A 16,987-nucleotide genomic window follows, 5' to 3' on the forward strand; every position below is an offset into this window, starting at 1 on the left:
CAGACTGTGTCTCCACCCACCTGTAATCACTGCTACCCTACAACTAAGTTCCCACCAGATGAGTTAGGCCTTGGAAGTTATCTGGTAAGAGACTGGAGACCCCGTTGTGAAGCAAGCAATAACTGGACAGAGAAAGGGATGTCACCTTGCCAAGTCAACTCTCGACCACCTCAGGCCATACTTGTTCAGAGATAATACTCTCCCCTGTATCAACTTCAAACTAAATCTACCTTTGTCGTTTATAACTAAAACTTCTAGGTAGATCTTGTGATAAGAAACCCACTACCCAAACAGACACGAAGACATGAACTTCGGAAAGAGCTGGGCAGTCCCATTCTGCCACGGAACACTATGGCCCTCGGAGGGCATGGTAAGGCCCTAATACATCACTGCACCAAGTTACCTTCAACTCCCACATCACAGGGAGAATGGAGGACCCTGCATTTTCTGCTACATTTCTGAAATCATTGAGGCGTGGGCGCAGATCAGTCTACCACACCTTGCCAAAGCTTAGTTCTCACAGGCAATGTCTCATGACCTTGAAGTCTATGCTCAACAAGGAAGTCATTTGGCTTTCTATCCCCACCCAGTTATCGATCTCGAACGACAAAGGGAGAAATTTCCCTTGGAAACTGTGAGCCCCTGCTGGCCTACATCCTGTCTGTGTTGAGTTCACTTCCGGTGAAGGTCATTGAGAACCATGCAATGACCTCCACTTTTCTAAAATCACATTTCATATTTTGTTGGAGAGGAAACAGAGGGGCTGTTTTGCAAATGCTCTTGGAAGTCTGCAGTTTGGACAGGGCGAGGCAAAGAAGAACAGCAGGGGCTGAGTGGAAAGGAAGGCTGTGAGGCTGAGGAGAGGCCCAGTAGGCCTTCTGCAGTCTACATATGAAAAGGAAACTTCTAGCATTCGATGCCAACACCACGACTTCTTCAGCATTCCTACCTCGTTCAAGGAGGAGGAAGAGGAAGGGAAGGGGGAGGAGGAAGAAGAAGCTATTTATTAGCTACATTAGCATAACTGTGGCCAGTTTACCTGTCAGAAGCAACCTGAAGGAAGAAACTTTTACTTTGGCTCACAGCGCCGATGGTTGCAGCCCATCGTGGCAGAACTGAAAGGACCTGGGTGACAGGATCATGTGGTAAGGCTTGCCATCATAGTCAACCAGAAGTGGAGTGTAAAGCCACAATCAGACTTATATACAACCATCGAAGGCCCAGACCTAACAATCCACCTGCACCAGCTATGCTCAGCCCCCACAGTGTCCACAGCCTCCCAAGGCCACATCACCACCTGGACAACAATGGTCAAACATGAGGGGTGGGGGGTGTCCCCCTACAGATCCAAAGCACACAGTTAGTTTGTTTACTCTCCCCAAAGATGACTTTTTAGAAATCATCACCAATGAGTTGGGTTTTCTTGTTGTTGTTGTTGCTTAACAAAGGAAATACTTGTAACTATTTTGGGATTGTTTCCACAATGACTGATGGTGATGCTAGTGGTTAAGACTCTGGCCTGTGTTTTTAATTTCTTCCAGTATCAGTGAGGAAGTGGTGGCATAATGGATGTGATCCCAGGAACTGCCCTGTAATTAACACAGTCATCTTTCCTTACAGCCCTGCAAAGCCCCTCTCAGCCGCCAGAAATAGAACTATCTGTTCTCTCCCCAACTCCTGGATGCTTTTCACTCAAGCACAGCCCTATGGACTAAGCTCGCAATTAAAACCAATATTGTCCTGCCTTCTAAGCTATTTTTCCCCCCAAGGCATGAATAATTAGCTGAAAATGAAGGACAAAATTAGAAAACTCGATAAAGGGGTCCCTCCCCACTTCCTAATACTGGTCATGGTCTGTGTGGGACAGGTCACAAGGGAAAACTGTAGTCTCTCTGAAATCCTGCAAGGTCCCCAGCACAGTCTACGGGATGAGGCAGTGGGGTGAGTGTCGCATCAATTGAGGACACTAAATTCCATCCTGCCATGGACCAGCCCCTGTCCTGTAGACTAGGAGGCTCTTCATGGAAGTTCTTCCTTCTTCTCCCATCGGCCGCTTATGGGATGCGCTGGCTAACGTGCTACTTTGGTTTATCTTACAAAGCAGATACTAAGGCAGAGTCAAGTCTTCGTCATTTCTAAGAGTCAAGTCTTCGTCATTTCTAAGAGTCAAGTCTTCGTCATTTCTCTTGGAAGTAGTAACAAGAAACACAGCAAGCACAAAAACCTGACGGGAATTGTCCTAGTCAGGGCTACTATAACTTTAATGAAACACCATGACCAAAAGCAAGGTGGCGAGGTAAGGGTTTATTCAGCTTATGATTCCACATCATGGTCCCTTATCAAAGATGTAAGGGCAGAAACACAAACAGGGCAGGAACCTGGAGGCAGGAGCTGATGCAGAGGCCATGGAGGGGTGCTGCTTACTGACTCGTTCTCCATGGCTTTCTCAGCCTGATTTCTTATAGAACCCATGACCACCAGCCCAAGAATGGTACCACCAGTTCATCACCAGTTAAGAAAATGTCCTACATGTTTGCCTACAGCCCAATCTTATGGAGGCATTTTCTCAATTGAGGGTCCAATCACTCAAATGACTCTAGCCTGTGTCAAATTGACATAAAACAGCCAGCACAGAGATAAAAAGTTGGCCAATGAAAGATCATTTATATCAAGCAAGCTACAATTGATTTAGAACCCTTGGGCACATGGATTTGGAACCCTTGGGCATACTATGATTCACTCCTTTCAGAGGTAGACCAAGAATACTTCAGAGATATGGAGCAATTACACTTCAGCTGTCAAGGACTAAGGGTTGCTGGGGCCTGGAGCATCAACTGGGTATAAGCTTACCAGCCAGAGGACACTAGTGGAGTCTACAACTGGAAGCTCCAGTGTAGGAAAATGACATATAGGGGTGAGTTACCATCAGCCTTGGCCACAGATCCAACGGAGCACCTAAACACAGAGGCCACTGTGTTTGTGTAAGGGCATGTTTCCCACAACATAAATGTGAAATTATCTCCCATACAGTTATCCTTCAAGTAAGGGAATATAATATTATCCTTGAATGCTAAGGGGTCTCCTGTTACGGTCAATGACTGTAGTCAACGTGAAGAGAGGGAATACTACGTGTTCTCTACTGTCCCACCAATGCTCTACTTGGAACGCCATTGAAATACTGTCCAAAGATGTTTAACCCAGACTTGGTCAGTGAGGGAGAACTAACAAAAGACAGAGTGACAAAAGGGGCAAGGGGTGGTAAGATGGGCAGAAGTGACTAGTAGAATCTCAAAACATAGCATTAGATCTTGAGAAGCATAGGAAAGAAGACTCTATTGGCAAGTTTCTACAAAAATTAAAAATTTAAAAGTGTAGTTCCAAGGTGATGGCTTCATAGGGAACGCAACTGCTATCAAGCCTGATGCTCCAAATCCAATCCCCTGGGTCCAGCAAGGTGTATTCTGATGTCCACATGTGAGTTATGGCATGTGTGCATAAACACGTGCATATATATATATATATATATATATATATATATATATATATATATATATATATATGAAAAGGAGAGGGGGCTGGAACAATGGCTCATCAGTTAACAGTGCTTGATACTCTTTCAGAAGACCAGAATTTTGTTTCTAGCCCTCACATGGAGAATCCCACCACCTTGTGTATCTCCCCAACTCCAGGGGATTCAACTCCCTTTTCTGGCCTCTCAAGGTACCCAAACACATAACCCTATATTAACCCACTCACCTACTCACCCGCCCCCCCCCACATACACACATAGTCCTATGCTCACCGGTGGTTACTTATACATAAATAAAAATAAAACCTTTTTTTATTCTAAAAAAATGGGTTGCTAACAAAATGTCTCAGCAGTTAAGAGCACCAGCTGTTCTTCAGAGACCCTGGGTTCAATTCCCAGCACCCACATGGCAGCCTACAGCTGTCTATAACTCCAGTCCCCAGGGATCATCCTGGCCTCTGTTGATGTGGGATGCATGCAGTATACAGATGCTCATGAAAATAAAGACATCCACACGCATAAAAGCTAAACGTTCTTTTTAAAAAATACAAATAAACAATATATAATACAGACAGCAAGATACTGGCTGAAAACAAGATTGTCGAACACACTCAACCTGACTGAGTCTTCCAAGCACCACTGTAACAATTCATGATAATAGTCGTGTTTTGTTTTGTTTTGTTTTGTTTTGTTTTGTTTCTGGAGCTGAGGACTGAACCCAGGGTCTTGTGCTTACATAGGCAAGCACTCTACCACTGAGCTAAATTCCCAACCCCATGATAATAGTCTTAACATTGTGTGTAGCTTTTACTACCCTGCCTAAGCTCTCGGAATGGATCACACTCCCAGCCCCCTGCCCAGAGTATATTGGATCCATGGATGAAGGACACAGACGCACGTGTTGTTCAACTTGCCTTGTTAGCTCAATTGCTGGGCAATATTAAACTCCCACACTAGCGTACCCTCCCCAACACTCTTAGCTCAGCACCCTAAATCTGTTCTCAACTTGAGTTACTCAGTTACCATTAGTTCCAGCTCAACATCCCCAACCTTGAGCCTGTACAAGCAGCCTGTGGCCATTCTGTCTGATATCTCACCTGACTGGTTACCTTTTGTCCCTCTGAAGCATGGTCAAAACCCTCTCTCCTCTCCTTGAGTCTGCTTGCTTGCCTGCAGAGACCTGGAAGTCCCGCCCTCTCCTCCCGCCCAGCAACTGGCCCATGGCATCTTTACTGATAGATCAAGAACCAATTGGGGAACAGGGCCTTAGCAGTAGAATCACCCCTACGTCCTAAAATTAAACATCTTAGCCCAACAGTATTTTCCTAGAAACTTATCGGAAATAAGTAACTAGAATCCAGGGAGGAACCAATGACACTGAAAATAACAAAAACAAGAACAAAACTGGGCAAACTCAGGAGGCTGAGGCAGGCAGATCTCTCAGTTCAAGGCCAGTTTGATCTAAGGAGGGTTCCGGAACAGCCAGGGTTACACAGAGAAATGCTGTCTTGAAAAGACAAAACAAACAAAAAAGAGTAACAATATATGTATCTAATTCTCTCTAAGCAGTGCCTGTGGTTGGGCTGAGTCCACACTGCCACATAATACTAAAGTGTGGTAAAGAGCGCCTGTGATCCCAACACTTGGAGGTTAGAGGCAGGAGGATCCAAAGTTCCTGCCATCTTCAACTACCAACGTGTCTGAGGCCAGCCTGTGTTTAAGAAAAAAACAGAACAAGAAGAACTTTATAATCAACCAATATTAGCAAGTATTTACCGAGAAACACAACCGAGTCATTTAAAGGTACAGTAAAGCTGCCCACGTCTCCTCAGGACTGAGGTGGAAGATGCTAGCCTGGGGACATTCATCTGATCCTCCTCTCCCACACTGTTCTGTTTCACTGGATTAAGAACTACAAAAACCACATTCTGTTAATAAGAAAATGGCTACCTTAGAAAACACAGCAGAAGGACTGCTCAAACAACAGAGGCTTCTGTTTCTAGAACCCTGAAGAGCACAGGAAGGCAAAGTATAAAATGATGTTTGTAGATAGAAAGCTGTTCGTGCTCCACCACCTCCGACAGAGTTGAGAGCTACCCAGAGCATATATTACAAAATGAAGTCACAGAAAACAAAATGCTGTGATCTTACTAGATTTCAAAGGCGCAGATTAACTTAACAATAACGGGGATCGGGATACTAATAACATATCATCATGGGGAAATGAGAGACATTTGGCAGGAACCGAAGCACAGGCTCCCAGTTTGCTGCTGCGATCACTCAAAGCAGGCAGTGGGTGGGTGAACGGATTTGGGAGCAACTGGCCTCCAAATTCCCACACCTCCTAACCCTACTGGGAGTCTCCTCTTCCCACAGGTACCAAAGGGACAGTAAAGAGAACAGCAAACCAACCTACAGATCTAAATGCTTCTACTGTAGTGGGAGTCTCTAAGAAAATTTGAACTCAAAATACACCCCCCCCTTTTATAAAAAGATAGGATCTCATACCACAAAGGCTACCCTCCAATTCAAATTCTCTATGTAGCCAAGGATGACAATGAACTCCTGACCCTCTGATACCGACGTGAGCTACCACTCCTGATTAATGTGCTACTAAGGATTGAAGCCAGGGTCTTATGGCATGCACACTGGACAAGCAATCTGCAAACTCAGCTATATTCCCTTCCCAAAAAATGCACCCGCAACATAAAAGAATGAAAAACTTATGTTTATCTTTTTAAACAAGTTCTCAGGTTTTCTTTAAGTTATCATTCTCTGTCTCTCTGTCTCTCCCCCTCTGTCTCTCCTCTCTGTCTCTCCCCATCCTCTTCTTCTCTCCCCCACCTCTCTGTCTCTCCCCCTCTTTCTCTATCTGTCTCTCTGTCTCCCTCTCTGTGTGTCTCTCTCTGTGTCTCTCTCCATCTCCCTCTCTGTCTCCCTCTCTGTGTCTCTCTCTGTGTCTCTCTCCATCTCCCTCTCTGTCTCCCTCTCTGTGTCTCTTTCTGTGTCTCTCTCCATCTCCCTCTCTGTCTCCTTCTCTGTCTCCCTCTCTGTCTCTCTCTGTGTGTCTCTCTCCATCTCCCTCTCTGTCTCCTTCTCTGTCTCCCTCTCTGTCTCCCTTTCTTTGTCTCTCTCTGTCACCCTCTCTGTGCCTCTCTCTGTCTCCCTCTCTGTCTCCCTCTCTGTCTCCCTCTCTGTCTCCCTCTCTGTGTCTCTCTCTGTGTCTCTCTCCATCTCCCTCTCTGTCTCCTTCTCTGTCTCCCTCTCTGTCTCCCTCTCTGTGTCTCTCTCTGTCACCCTCTCTGTGCCTCTCTCTGTCTCCCTTTCTGTGTCTCTCTCTGTCTCCCTCTCGGTCTCCCTCTGTCTCTCTGTCTCTCTCTCTCTGTGTGCTCTGTGTGTGTGTGTGTGTGTGTGTGTGTGCATGTGAGATTATGTGCATATGTGTGATGTGTGTATGTGAGCACACCAGCCAGAGCACACTGGTGGAGCTCAGAGGACAACCTGCAGTGGTTAATTCTCTTCTTCCCACCATTAGTTCCAGAGATCAAACTCAGGTCATAGAGCTGCCACAGCAAATGCCTCTCCCTCCTGAGTCACCTCACTGGCCTAAAACCTCATTTGTAACACAGAGTGACTTACACCCTGGTGCCTCACTAAGCTATATGGTTTTAATTAATCAGAAATAAATAACAGATGAAAAAAGACGTCAACAATGACAAGCATTTTGTACAGTACTCACTGTCAGCGAGCCTGGCTGCTGTAACAACCTTACATTGGGGTTCCCAACTGAGGCATATGACAATGTCTAGAGATATTTGTAGGACACTCAAAAGTCAGCAGGGCAGTGGCTCATTTTTGAGGTGGTCTTTGTTCTGATCATGGACTTGCTCTTGTATCTGACTGGGCAAGAGCTATTCCATACCTATTATTTTGAATGACCCTTTCGGCTTGAGGAGACTGTAAGTAACTCAAATATATATACTAAAAATATATATACATATATATATAAACCTAAGGTACAAACAAGTCATTATTTTAATTACTACAAAATAATACAAAGATATTAGACATAAATCAGCCTTTAAAATAGCCTTCTCCTTCGCCAGGTCCCAGAAGTCTCGTCAGAGCCTGACTCCCATGTCACAAGTATCCATCTCTTTTGTGAATGTGTTTCCAAACTATACTGTGTAAGGCTTCCAAAGCTCTGAGCCTGAGCAGACCAAAAAGCAGTTCAAATAAAACTCTGATGTGCTATAAATAATATCTCAGCTATCATTTTTATAAAAAAAAATCAATAATAACTCTTAAGGAAACTTTTAGATTTCTGTTAATGACTTCATGATTAATATACTAATGGTTCATTTGTTTAAGAGGTGTAGCCATGATGATAAGATATTAACTAAAGTAGAGGAGAAGGGACTGGGAATACTCTCGGAGCTATCTCTACAATTGTCCTGTAAATGTAAAAACCTTCTAAAAGAAAGGAAAGGCCACAGACCAGCAAAATGTAGGTAAAATTGTTTGCCGCTAAGCCTGACAATCTGGGTGCGATCCCTAGAGTCGATATGTTAGAAAAAGAAATCTGATCCCCACGAGTTATCCTCTGGCCTCCATATTCATTCTAGGTCATATACATGCACAGTCGTGCGCACACACATACACCACACCACGCCCAGAAAATGTACAATAAGCAAATAATGAGGCAATAGAAGGTATTTTGAGGGTTAAAATGCAAGTAATAGGATTATTACGAGCCTGTCAACAATTACGTCCATTTGATAAAAGTTGCTTTCACAGTGGTGGACACCAGTCATCTCAGCACTGGGGTCAGAAGGTCAAGGTCAAGGTCAATCTGGGCTCTGAAGAAACACAAGCTTTGCAAATGCTTCTCTGTCACTGGCTCCAAAGTGCGGGGCAAGCGGCTGGGAGCCAGCAGGGCAGAAGAGCTCAATTCCAGCCACACTCAAACTAGGAAACAGGGTCGGGGTGAAGGGGGGGAGGGGGAGAGGGTCGGTATTTTGGTAGAACAAAATGTGAAAACAATGTTTTGAGGCTTGAACTGGGTGTTCCCACTCAGAAAAATCAACCTGCTTCCTTTAGCTCATAGCCACTTCCACACAAGAACCTTTTCACATGCTAATTATTTTTCCAATTTTAGCCTACTTGAACAGCAACATGGTTCCCTCTTGACCAGGTTGCTTAGCGCTGCAACTTTTTTTTTCTCCTGTCCCCTGCAATCCGCCTGCTGGTGGGCTCATCAGTATTATCAGGATGTTGGTGTCAGTAGCACTCACGCCCACTCACTATCCCCCGGGCTGATCTAGACCTCAAAACCAACACTCAAGCGTGCGATGAGGCCCTTGAGGCCCTGCTGTACATCCCTGATGAACCTGCCCTTCCTACTCAGGACAAACGCCAATCATTAGCTCTGGTCACTGTCTGCGAAGTGTGTGCTGTGACCCTAGGCTGCGGGTGAATAGAACCAGTTTAAACCAGGTTTAGGGCCAGAGGCTAAGCTCAACTGGAAGAGTCATTGCCTAACAAGACACAAAGCTGTGGTTTTGCTCCCCAGCATCAACAAAACCAGACCCTGCACCACGTGTACTGACCTCTAATGCCAGCATTGTAAAGAGATGAGTCTCTCCTTAAAAGGCAAGAGGCAGGACCCTGGCACTGCCCACCTTTAACCCTAGCACTCACTCTGGAGGCAGAAGCAGGCAGGTCTCTGAGTTCAAGATCTATCTACTGAGTGAGTTTGAGGGCAGGCAGGGGCTACACAGAGAAACAACCCCGTCCCGAAAACAAGACAAAAACAAACAAACGAACCAACAACAACAACAAAAAGAAAACAAAACAACACACCAAAAAAACTATTTAAAACTCCCCGCACGTATGCAGCAGAAGTGCAGCTTGGTCTTCAGGTGGGTCCCGAACAACTGAAGCCGGGGCTAGCCCAAAAGCGATTGCCTGGAAACTGACCATAGAACGAAAACCGGCCAGAAGAGATCCCAAAGACTGGAGGATAAAACAGTGTGACTGAGGGTCGGAGAGACACCTCGGAGGTCAAACGCACCTACTGCTCTCCTAGAAGACCTGAGTTCAGTTCCCAGCATCCAAATCAGGCTTCTTACAACTGCCTGTAACGTCAACTGTGGGGGGAATCTGGCACCCTTGCATGTACACACATGGCAAACATTCACACAAACATAGACATACACATAAATGAAATAAATCTTGTCTTTAAAAAAAAATATTGAAAACACCGTAACACTCCCACTAATGGTCTCATACCAAGAAGACAGCAGGTCCTCAATACACGCTCAGCAAATCATTTCTGTCTTTCCTTTCTTCCAACTCTTGACCATGTGCAGCACAACTCAAGAGAAACAGCAGGTGAAAATACATAAAGGTAAGAAAAAAACAAAAAACTAGAAACTAATGCTTGAATCTTTCCCAGAGCATAGCAACAGGCTAGGAACTTTTCCTCATAGGACCCCAAGCCAGAACTGCTATCTGGCAGGGCATTCGGCCACACCCTGACTATACTTATCCTGTTACATACTCGTGACTCAGACTTAGCTAATAAACACACTCTTTTCTTTCTCACTTGCATGCTCTCCACGAGGTCTCATTATGTAATCCCGGCTTGCCTAGACCTCACTATGTAGACCAGGCTAGCCTGAAGCCATCCTCCTGCCTCCCCCTACCATCACGCCCAGCAGATACATATTTACAACTATCTTACCTAATTCAGAGAACTAGCAGACGCTACCCCGAATGGCTGAGTCTTGCTCTGAGTTATCACAAAGAAGGGGGTCAGCAAAACTACCCAGCAGCTACACACACCAGGAAAAGGGTTGGTGTCATGGTGCAAGCAGAAGCTAAAAGCATGCATTCTAGAAGCCAACAAGAAAATAGGCCAGGTCAGAAGCCGGGAGACTAACTAACCTTGGCATGAAGTTCTCAACAAGGAGCCCGTTGTACCAAGAAAAAAGGGTCAATGGCGGTGCAGTAAGAGGACCGGCTTTGTGGAGGGTCAGGCAGATGGCTATCTGACAGCGTTTTCACCAATGATGTGCAAAGGGAGTTTGGAGGACTCTGTGTTCAGTGTCTTTCTTCCTAGCACCCTGGAGTCAGCCTCCTATAGTATCTGGTGCAACGGCATTCACTGGGCATCCATCACGCCTCGAGACTACAGTGACAGCACTCTTCTAGTTGGAGAAATAACACTGTCTGCAGACTAAATAAAGCTTTTTTATACAAGGTCCCAGAAAGCAAATAGATCATGAAGCAGAGAACTAGTGGGGCGGCTAGGCGCCCAGCCTCTCTGCTTGCCAGCAGACAGAAAGCAGAGAGAGAAGGAGATCCTTTCTGAGCGGAGGAAAGTGAGCTCTAAAAACAGCAAAACCACTTTGGGCACCATGCCTCGATCCCATCCACCAAACAACTGCAGCCCATGTGCCGTCCTGTATGGCTGTGCTTCTCCTGCCGTTCAGAGCATCAACAGCTAAATGAGCTCAGCCCACAATTCCGGGCTCCGTGCTTCGACATGGAATATTCCTAAGGGGTCCATCGGTACTGAAGGATAGGAACGAAGCAGCAAACAGTAAATGTCGGTAAGCAAGGTGACAGAGTGAAACAAAAGTCTCGTCTTCCTTTAATAGCCACACGCATTTTTTTCTATATTAGCTTGAAAGACTCCATTATCCTAAGTGGTCATCGTTTGTTGTAATGCACCCCTCAACCTGGCTAAGAAATTTGTATTTTCCCATGTCCTTTTTTTTTTAAGATTTATTTATTTATTTTATGTATCTGAGTACGCTGTCGCTGTCTTCAGACACACCAGAAGAGGGCATCGGATCCCATTACAGATGGTTGTGAGCCACCATGTGGTTGCTGGGAATTGAACTCACGACCTCTGGAAGAGCAGTCAGTGCTCCTAACCACTGAGCCATCTCTCCAGCCCCTCCCATGTCTTTATAAACTAAAATGAGCCTACCAACTCCATCTTGAAAACATTGATTTATTGAACTTTACCTGGATATGTATGTATGTGTGTATATATATACTCATCATATACATACACTCATCAGTGTACAGGTGCCTTTGAAGGTCAGAAGAGGCCATTGGCTATCGGGAAAGAAGAGTTATGGACGGTTACGAACCACCCCATGTGGGGTCCTATGTGAGAGCATCAAGTAGCCTTAGCACTGAGGCCTCCCTCCAGCCACAGGATTCACTGTGTTCAGTGTCAACAGAGCTGCTATTTAATTTCAAGTTTTAATCCACAGCCTTCTTGTGCTAACTATAACAGGCTCCACAGTATATGGAAAGTGAACCTTAAAGAACTCTGGGTCTACCATCCATGTGAAATTAATTACCAGTGTATGAAAAATGTAATAAAATATTGAGGGTACCTAAATAATGACTAGTCTCTGCGTGGTTTAGGATGACAGCTGTCTCCACAGCCAGCCAAAAGAGAAGAAAAATGTGGGGTCTGAGCCCAAAGACTTAAACCTCTATCTCAGAGATCAGCAAAATAATGTCGATCTTTTGAGTTAGAGGTTAACCATCTTAAAACTCAAACAAAATTAAACCAAGTTATTCAAAATCTCCCGTTTTATGTAGGAATCAGTAAGAGTTTCAAAATCAAGGATCCAAGCAACAGAAGGAAGTGGGCACAGACGTAGGAAAAGATGATTGTTAAGATTTGTCTCAAGACACATATTAACATGCATACACACACAGACACACACACACACACACACACACCACCACACACACCACACACACCACACACACCACACATACACACACAGACACACACACACAGACACACACACAGACACACACATAGACACATACACACAGACACGCACACACACACACACACACACACACACATTCAAACATTCAGCCACCTTCTGCAGTAGCAGTGTAACAATAAAAGCACACTTGCTCTCACAGAAGCCCAGTACGCTAAGACACGTGGGCCCTGAGATTTGTAATCTGTAGTTATTTGCTCATGGCTTGGTTTTGCATTGCTTTGATTTAATTGAATGCCACGAATATACAAAGATTTTCATTTGGTACTAAAAGAAAATTTTGCACTTTTGGTAACTTATATTTTTATATTCATAGCAAAAGAACACCCAGGGTAATGACCCTGGTTATTAGGAGGTCCCCCATAAAGGGGGAGGACAGTTTTCTGTTCAGTATCATTTCGATTCTGCATTGTTTTTTTTGTTTGAAGGAGTCTGACTCCTCAAGATTGGTTCAAAGGCATTATTAAAGGTTAGGTTTTAGGCGAAATGTTTGTTAAAATAAAATGTTCCTCCAGCTTCAGAGTAATTTCACCAGCATGGCCACCCTGGCTCATAGTCCTGTCACCCCCCCACCTACCCCCCACCCCATTTCGATTACTCTGATTTACACAGAAAGCCTGACCTGTGTCCTTTAGCCCTAGACTACCTATTTCACCTCACACAATGGCAGAAGTAGGCTATGACTCATCTTCCTCCACCAAACAATGCAAGTCTGAGTGCAGTGGGAACAAACCACTTAGACTTGCCAGCTCACTGAACTGTTGAAACTAAGGTCAAAGTGCTGAGACAGGAACGGGAGTGTGTATGTCGGGGCGGGGGTGGGGGGCGGCTCGGGGAGTACCCAGATCCTATCAAATCCCCACACAGTACCTAATGTCACTTTCCAACAAGTCCTGAAGTTGCTAATGATTGAAACAGGAAGCACCTGGTGCCCTCTAAGCACGGGTCAGAGAAGCGATGGGAAAACACAAAACAGATCCAGGACCAGGTCCAGGAGCAGCCAGCCATTCAAGTGATACCACGGGAAAATTACACAAGAAGCGATGGGGTACTACAGCTTAAACATCTTAGAGTACCATGTTTGATATGTTTGATTTCCTATTCCTAGATACCAACCAGCAATCCACGTCCATTAGCAATCGATTTATGTACTACTGGGCTACACAACGTATGCTTTTTATTTTTCTGGTACTCTTATTTTGTACAGTACTTAAAACATGCAAATCCTAAACACCATCTCCTAGGGAATCCTGTTGGAGAGACCAACAGGTCTCCAAGATTCAGGATTCACATAGTTCATGACAGGGGTATCTGGGATCCACAACTCTATAAACAGTGCTGTATGTTCTTCTTTCTTTCTTCCTTTTCCTCCCTTCCTTCCTTCCTTCCTTCCTTCCTTCCTTCCTTCCTTCCTTCTTCTCTCTCTCTCTCTCTCTCTCTCTCTCTCTCTCTCTCTCTCTCTCTCTCTCTCTCTCTTTCTTTTTCACACAGGGTCTTACTATATAGCTCAGGCTAGCCTGGAACCCTCAGAGATCCACTGATCTCTGCCTCCTGAGTCTTCGGATTAAAGGCCTGTGCTACTTGCCTGGCTCCAATGTAGCACTTCTCAACCTTCCTAATGCTGCGACCCTTTAATACAGTTCCTCATGTTGTAAGCCCCAACCATCAGGTTATTTTTGTTGCCCCTTAATAACCGTAATTTTGCGGTCATGAATCATAATGTAGATATCTGTGTTTTCCCATGGTCTTAGGCGACCCCTGTGAAAGGGTCTTTTGTTCCCCAGGGGTCTCGACCCACAGGTTGGGAACCATTGCTCCAGGGTCTTCTTGATCACGATTCTCAGGTTGCCCTCTGCCTTTCTTCTCCCAAATTCACTACATTCCTGTGCCTTTGTGATTGACAGCCTACCTGGTCTTCAGAACCAACAGCTCCGTTCTCTATAGCCCACGGGGTTGTAGAGGCACTCGAGGCAGGCGGTCTGCTCTCAAGCCTGAACTCCTTCATGGGGTTAAGTATCTGGCAAGTCTGACAGCCCTAGTAAACATCGAGACAGCCGTGGCCCAGTCCTCTTACCCCCCGGCACCAGATTTTAGTCCTTACACCATATAGGCAATCTTGATACTCTTCGTGCCTCCCAGGGTACACGGTCTGTACCAAAACATGACTACAATGTTAACTAAATACAGCAAAGAGTAAAAATAATTAAAGAAGACCTCAACATCCAAGGATAATCATAAACCTGCAGGCTGCCAACCCAAGCATCAGAAGAAGCCACTGTAGCATGTGAGAGCTTCCTGGCAATGTTTCCAAATCTCCCTCCACCCTCCTCTCTCTCCTCTCCCTGGCCCCCATCTTTCTCTCATTCACTCTTTTCTCTGTAATGCATGCACACACACACATACACATAAAACGCCTGGTGAAAATCTTCCTTCCAAAGCTCCCAATTCATCTTGCTCCATTAGAACACTCCAGTGAGTCACCCAGTCCCTAAGACCTCTTTTTTGAGCCTCTCCCTCTCAACCGTCAATCCCACCACTGCACGCCCTGCCCTGAATGAACATCAGTGCACAACGGAAGCTAAAACTTGGCCTGACCCTACCCAAGGAACTCATCTGCTCTCTCCACAGCACTATGGACTTCTGCTTCCTGCCATACGTGGTGGAGGCCTTGCATATAGGGGCGATAACGCTTTCTTCTTATCTGTCTAGAGTGGAACTGCCAATTCAGTTGGCACAAAAGTCATCCTCTCCACAGACCTATCCACATGGCTTAATCCAGGACATTCCTGAGGAGCTGTTGCACAGCTACGAAGTCACAGTCTCGGTTCAGCCACAGCAGGGCCCCTGGAAAGAGCCTCAGGACACAGGTGGCACCAACGGACTGCCAATCTTCCAACGCATCTATCAGAAAAGGAAATGCCAATCAAGACATGGAGTCTCATAGGCCAATAAGAGAGTGGGAAGGGTGGCAAGAGAAGCAGGCTCTCCCAAAGTTGTTTCCTGAGCAGGGAACCTCTGGCACATCATCTGGTCATTCACAGATGCCTATGTGAATGTGTGCCCCATCAAAATAGTACTCCTATCAAGGTCACTGAAGAGACATGCTTTACAAAACTAGCATAAACTAAGCTTAATTTAAGAGAAGAGATGTGAAACTCCTATAGAATTAGGGATGGGGTAAACATTGGTTTTCTATTTTTATGAAAATAACATCCCTGATATATTTTTTTAAATGTTATCTTCCCAAAGCCTTTATAGCAGCCAGAGCAAAGGAAGAAGTAATACTACCTAAATAGAGCAGAGCTCTGCCAAGATAGTATTTTACAATAGCTGACCCTTGTCATCCAGTAACTTTGTTTATTACTGTCCATAATTTCCTTCTAGTTGGCTTCTGATTTTAACCACTGCAGCTGCTCCAGACCGTCTGCAGCAAGACGACAAGCAGGTTGGAATCCTAGGCAGGAGAAGAGAGAAGCCTACCAGACTCCAAAGGCATTTCAGAAAGGTGACAGTGCCACTGCGATTACCTCTCTTCAGGAAGCTTTCGTCACCGCCCTGAAAGGTACCATGATTACACCCTGGGACCATAGAGCTCCTCAGTAAGAAAACAAAGACAGAGGCAGCGATGTGGAGAATCACAGCTCGTGAACACCCCCAGGCCCTTGGCCAAGAACGATAATCACTAAGGAAAATACAAGCTGGTCCTCTCATTTTAGTAGCATGCTTACAAGATACACCTATTATTGTCGTGTCCCCATGCTACTAGGAAGGAAACATCAAAAGGGGGGAAAATTGCAAAAAAAAATAATAATTTTTTGCCAAAAAGTAAAATCTAAGTACTCTTAAAATGTGGGGTTTTTTGTTTTGGTTTGGTTTGGTTTGGTTTTCGCATTTTTTTTTCTCAGAGACCGCACTGCAAGCATATTCATGTATCCATTTAAGAATACGTGGATGTTTAAAATGATCAGAAAACGAAGTCACTCTGGAAGGAGACTCTAATTAGGAAGTCAGAGCACCCACCTCCTGGAAACTCTGCCTATCCAAGGACAAACCTATAGTAAACAGAAGCCCCCTGTTTCCACCACCCACCACATTGAAATAAACAGACACCCCTACAATGCACCGCGGCGAAATGCTTTCTCGTGTTCCTTGTGAGCTCTGAACTACACCTGGGCTTCTTAGAATGTTGCCTTTTCTGCCAACACAGTAGACTGAACAGAACAGAGGGTCAGGATCTTCAACACCCCAGCATCAGACACGGTACTGCATGCTGAAAAGTCAGCTCCTGGAAGTTGGAGCTGGAAGAGCTAGAGGTCAAGGCCAGCCTGGGCGACATCAGTAGCCTGGCACAGAGGAAAAGTGTTCTCTAAGAGTAAACAGGCAGGGGTGCTGGAGAATGGCTCAGCACTTAAGATCACTGCTTCAATTCCTAGCCCCCACATGGCAGCTCGCAACTGCCTACAACTCTGGTTCCAGGAATCTGACATCCTCACACAGACATACATGCCAGCAAAACACTAACACACATTAAATAAAAATGAAACGGGAGTAAGGAGTCAACACTGTATGAGCTGCCTTGAACACGGTGGCAAACCTTTGACACAAACGGCATTCGACAGCATTCAGAAGCACC

General features: G+C 45.2%; 1 protein-coding gene across 12 annotated transcripts in view; it reads right to left on the reverse strand.

Moving 5' to 3' along the window:
* Utrn (utrophin) overlaps positions 1-16,987 on the reverse strand; it is a 502,827-nt gene that overhangs the window by 421,328 nt on the left and 64,512 nt on the right. Inside the window, exon 1 of one of the 12 annotated variants that reach the window (XM_087636162.1) lies at positions 9,821-10,324. The gene's annotated coding sequence lies outside the window, so the exon portion shown is untranslated. 12 annotated transcript variants of the gene reach the window in all.

The sequence above is a fragment of the Rattus norvegicus genome, chromosome 1 (assembly GCF_021556685.1).
Source record: "Rattus norvegicus strain SHRSP/BbbUtx chromosome 1, alternate assembly SHRSP_T2T, whole genome shotgun sequence".
Taxonomy (NCBI): Eukaryota; Metazoa; Chordata; class Mammalia; order Rodentia; family Muridae; genus Rattus; species Rattus norvegicus.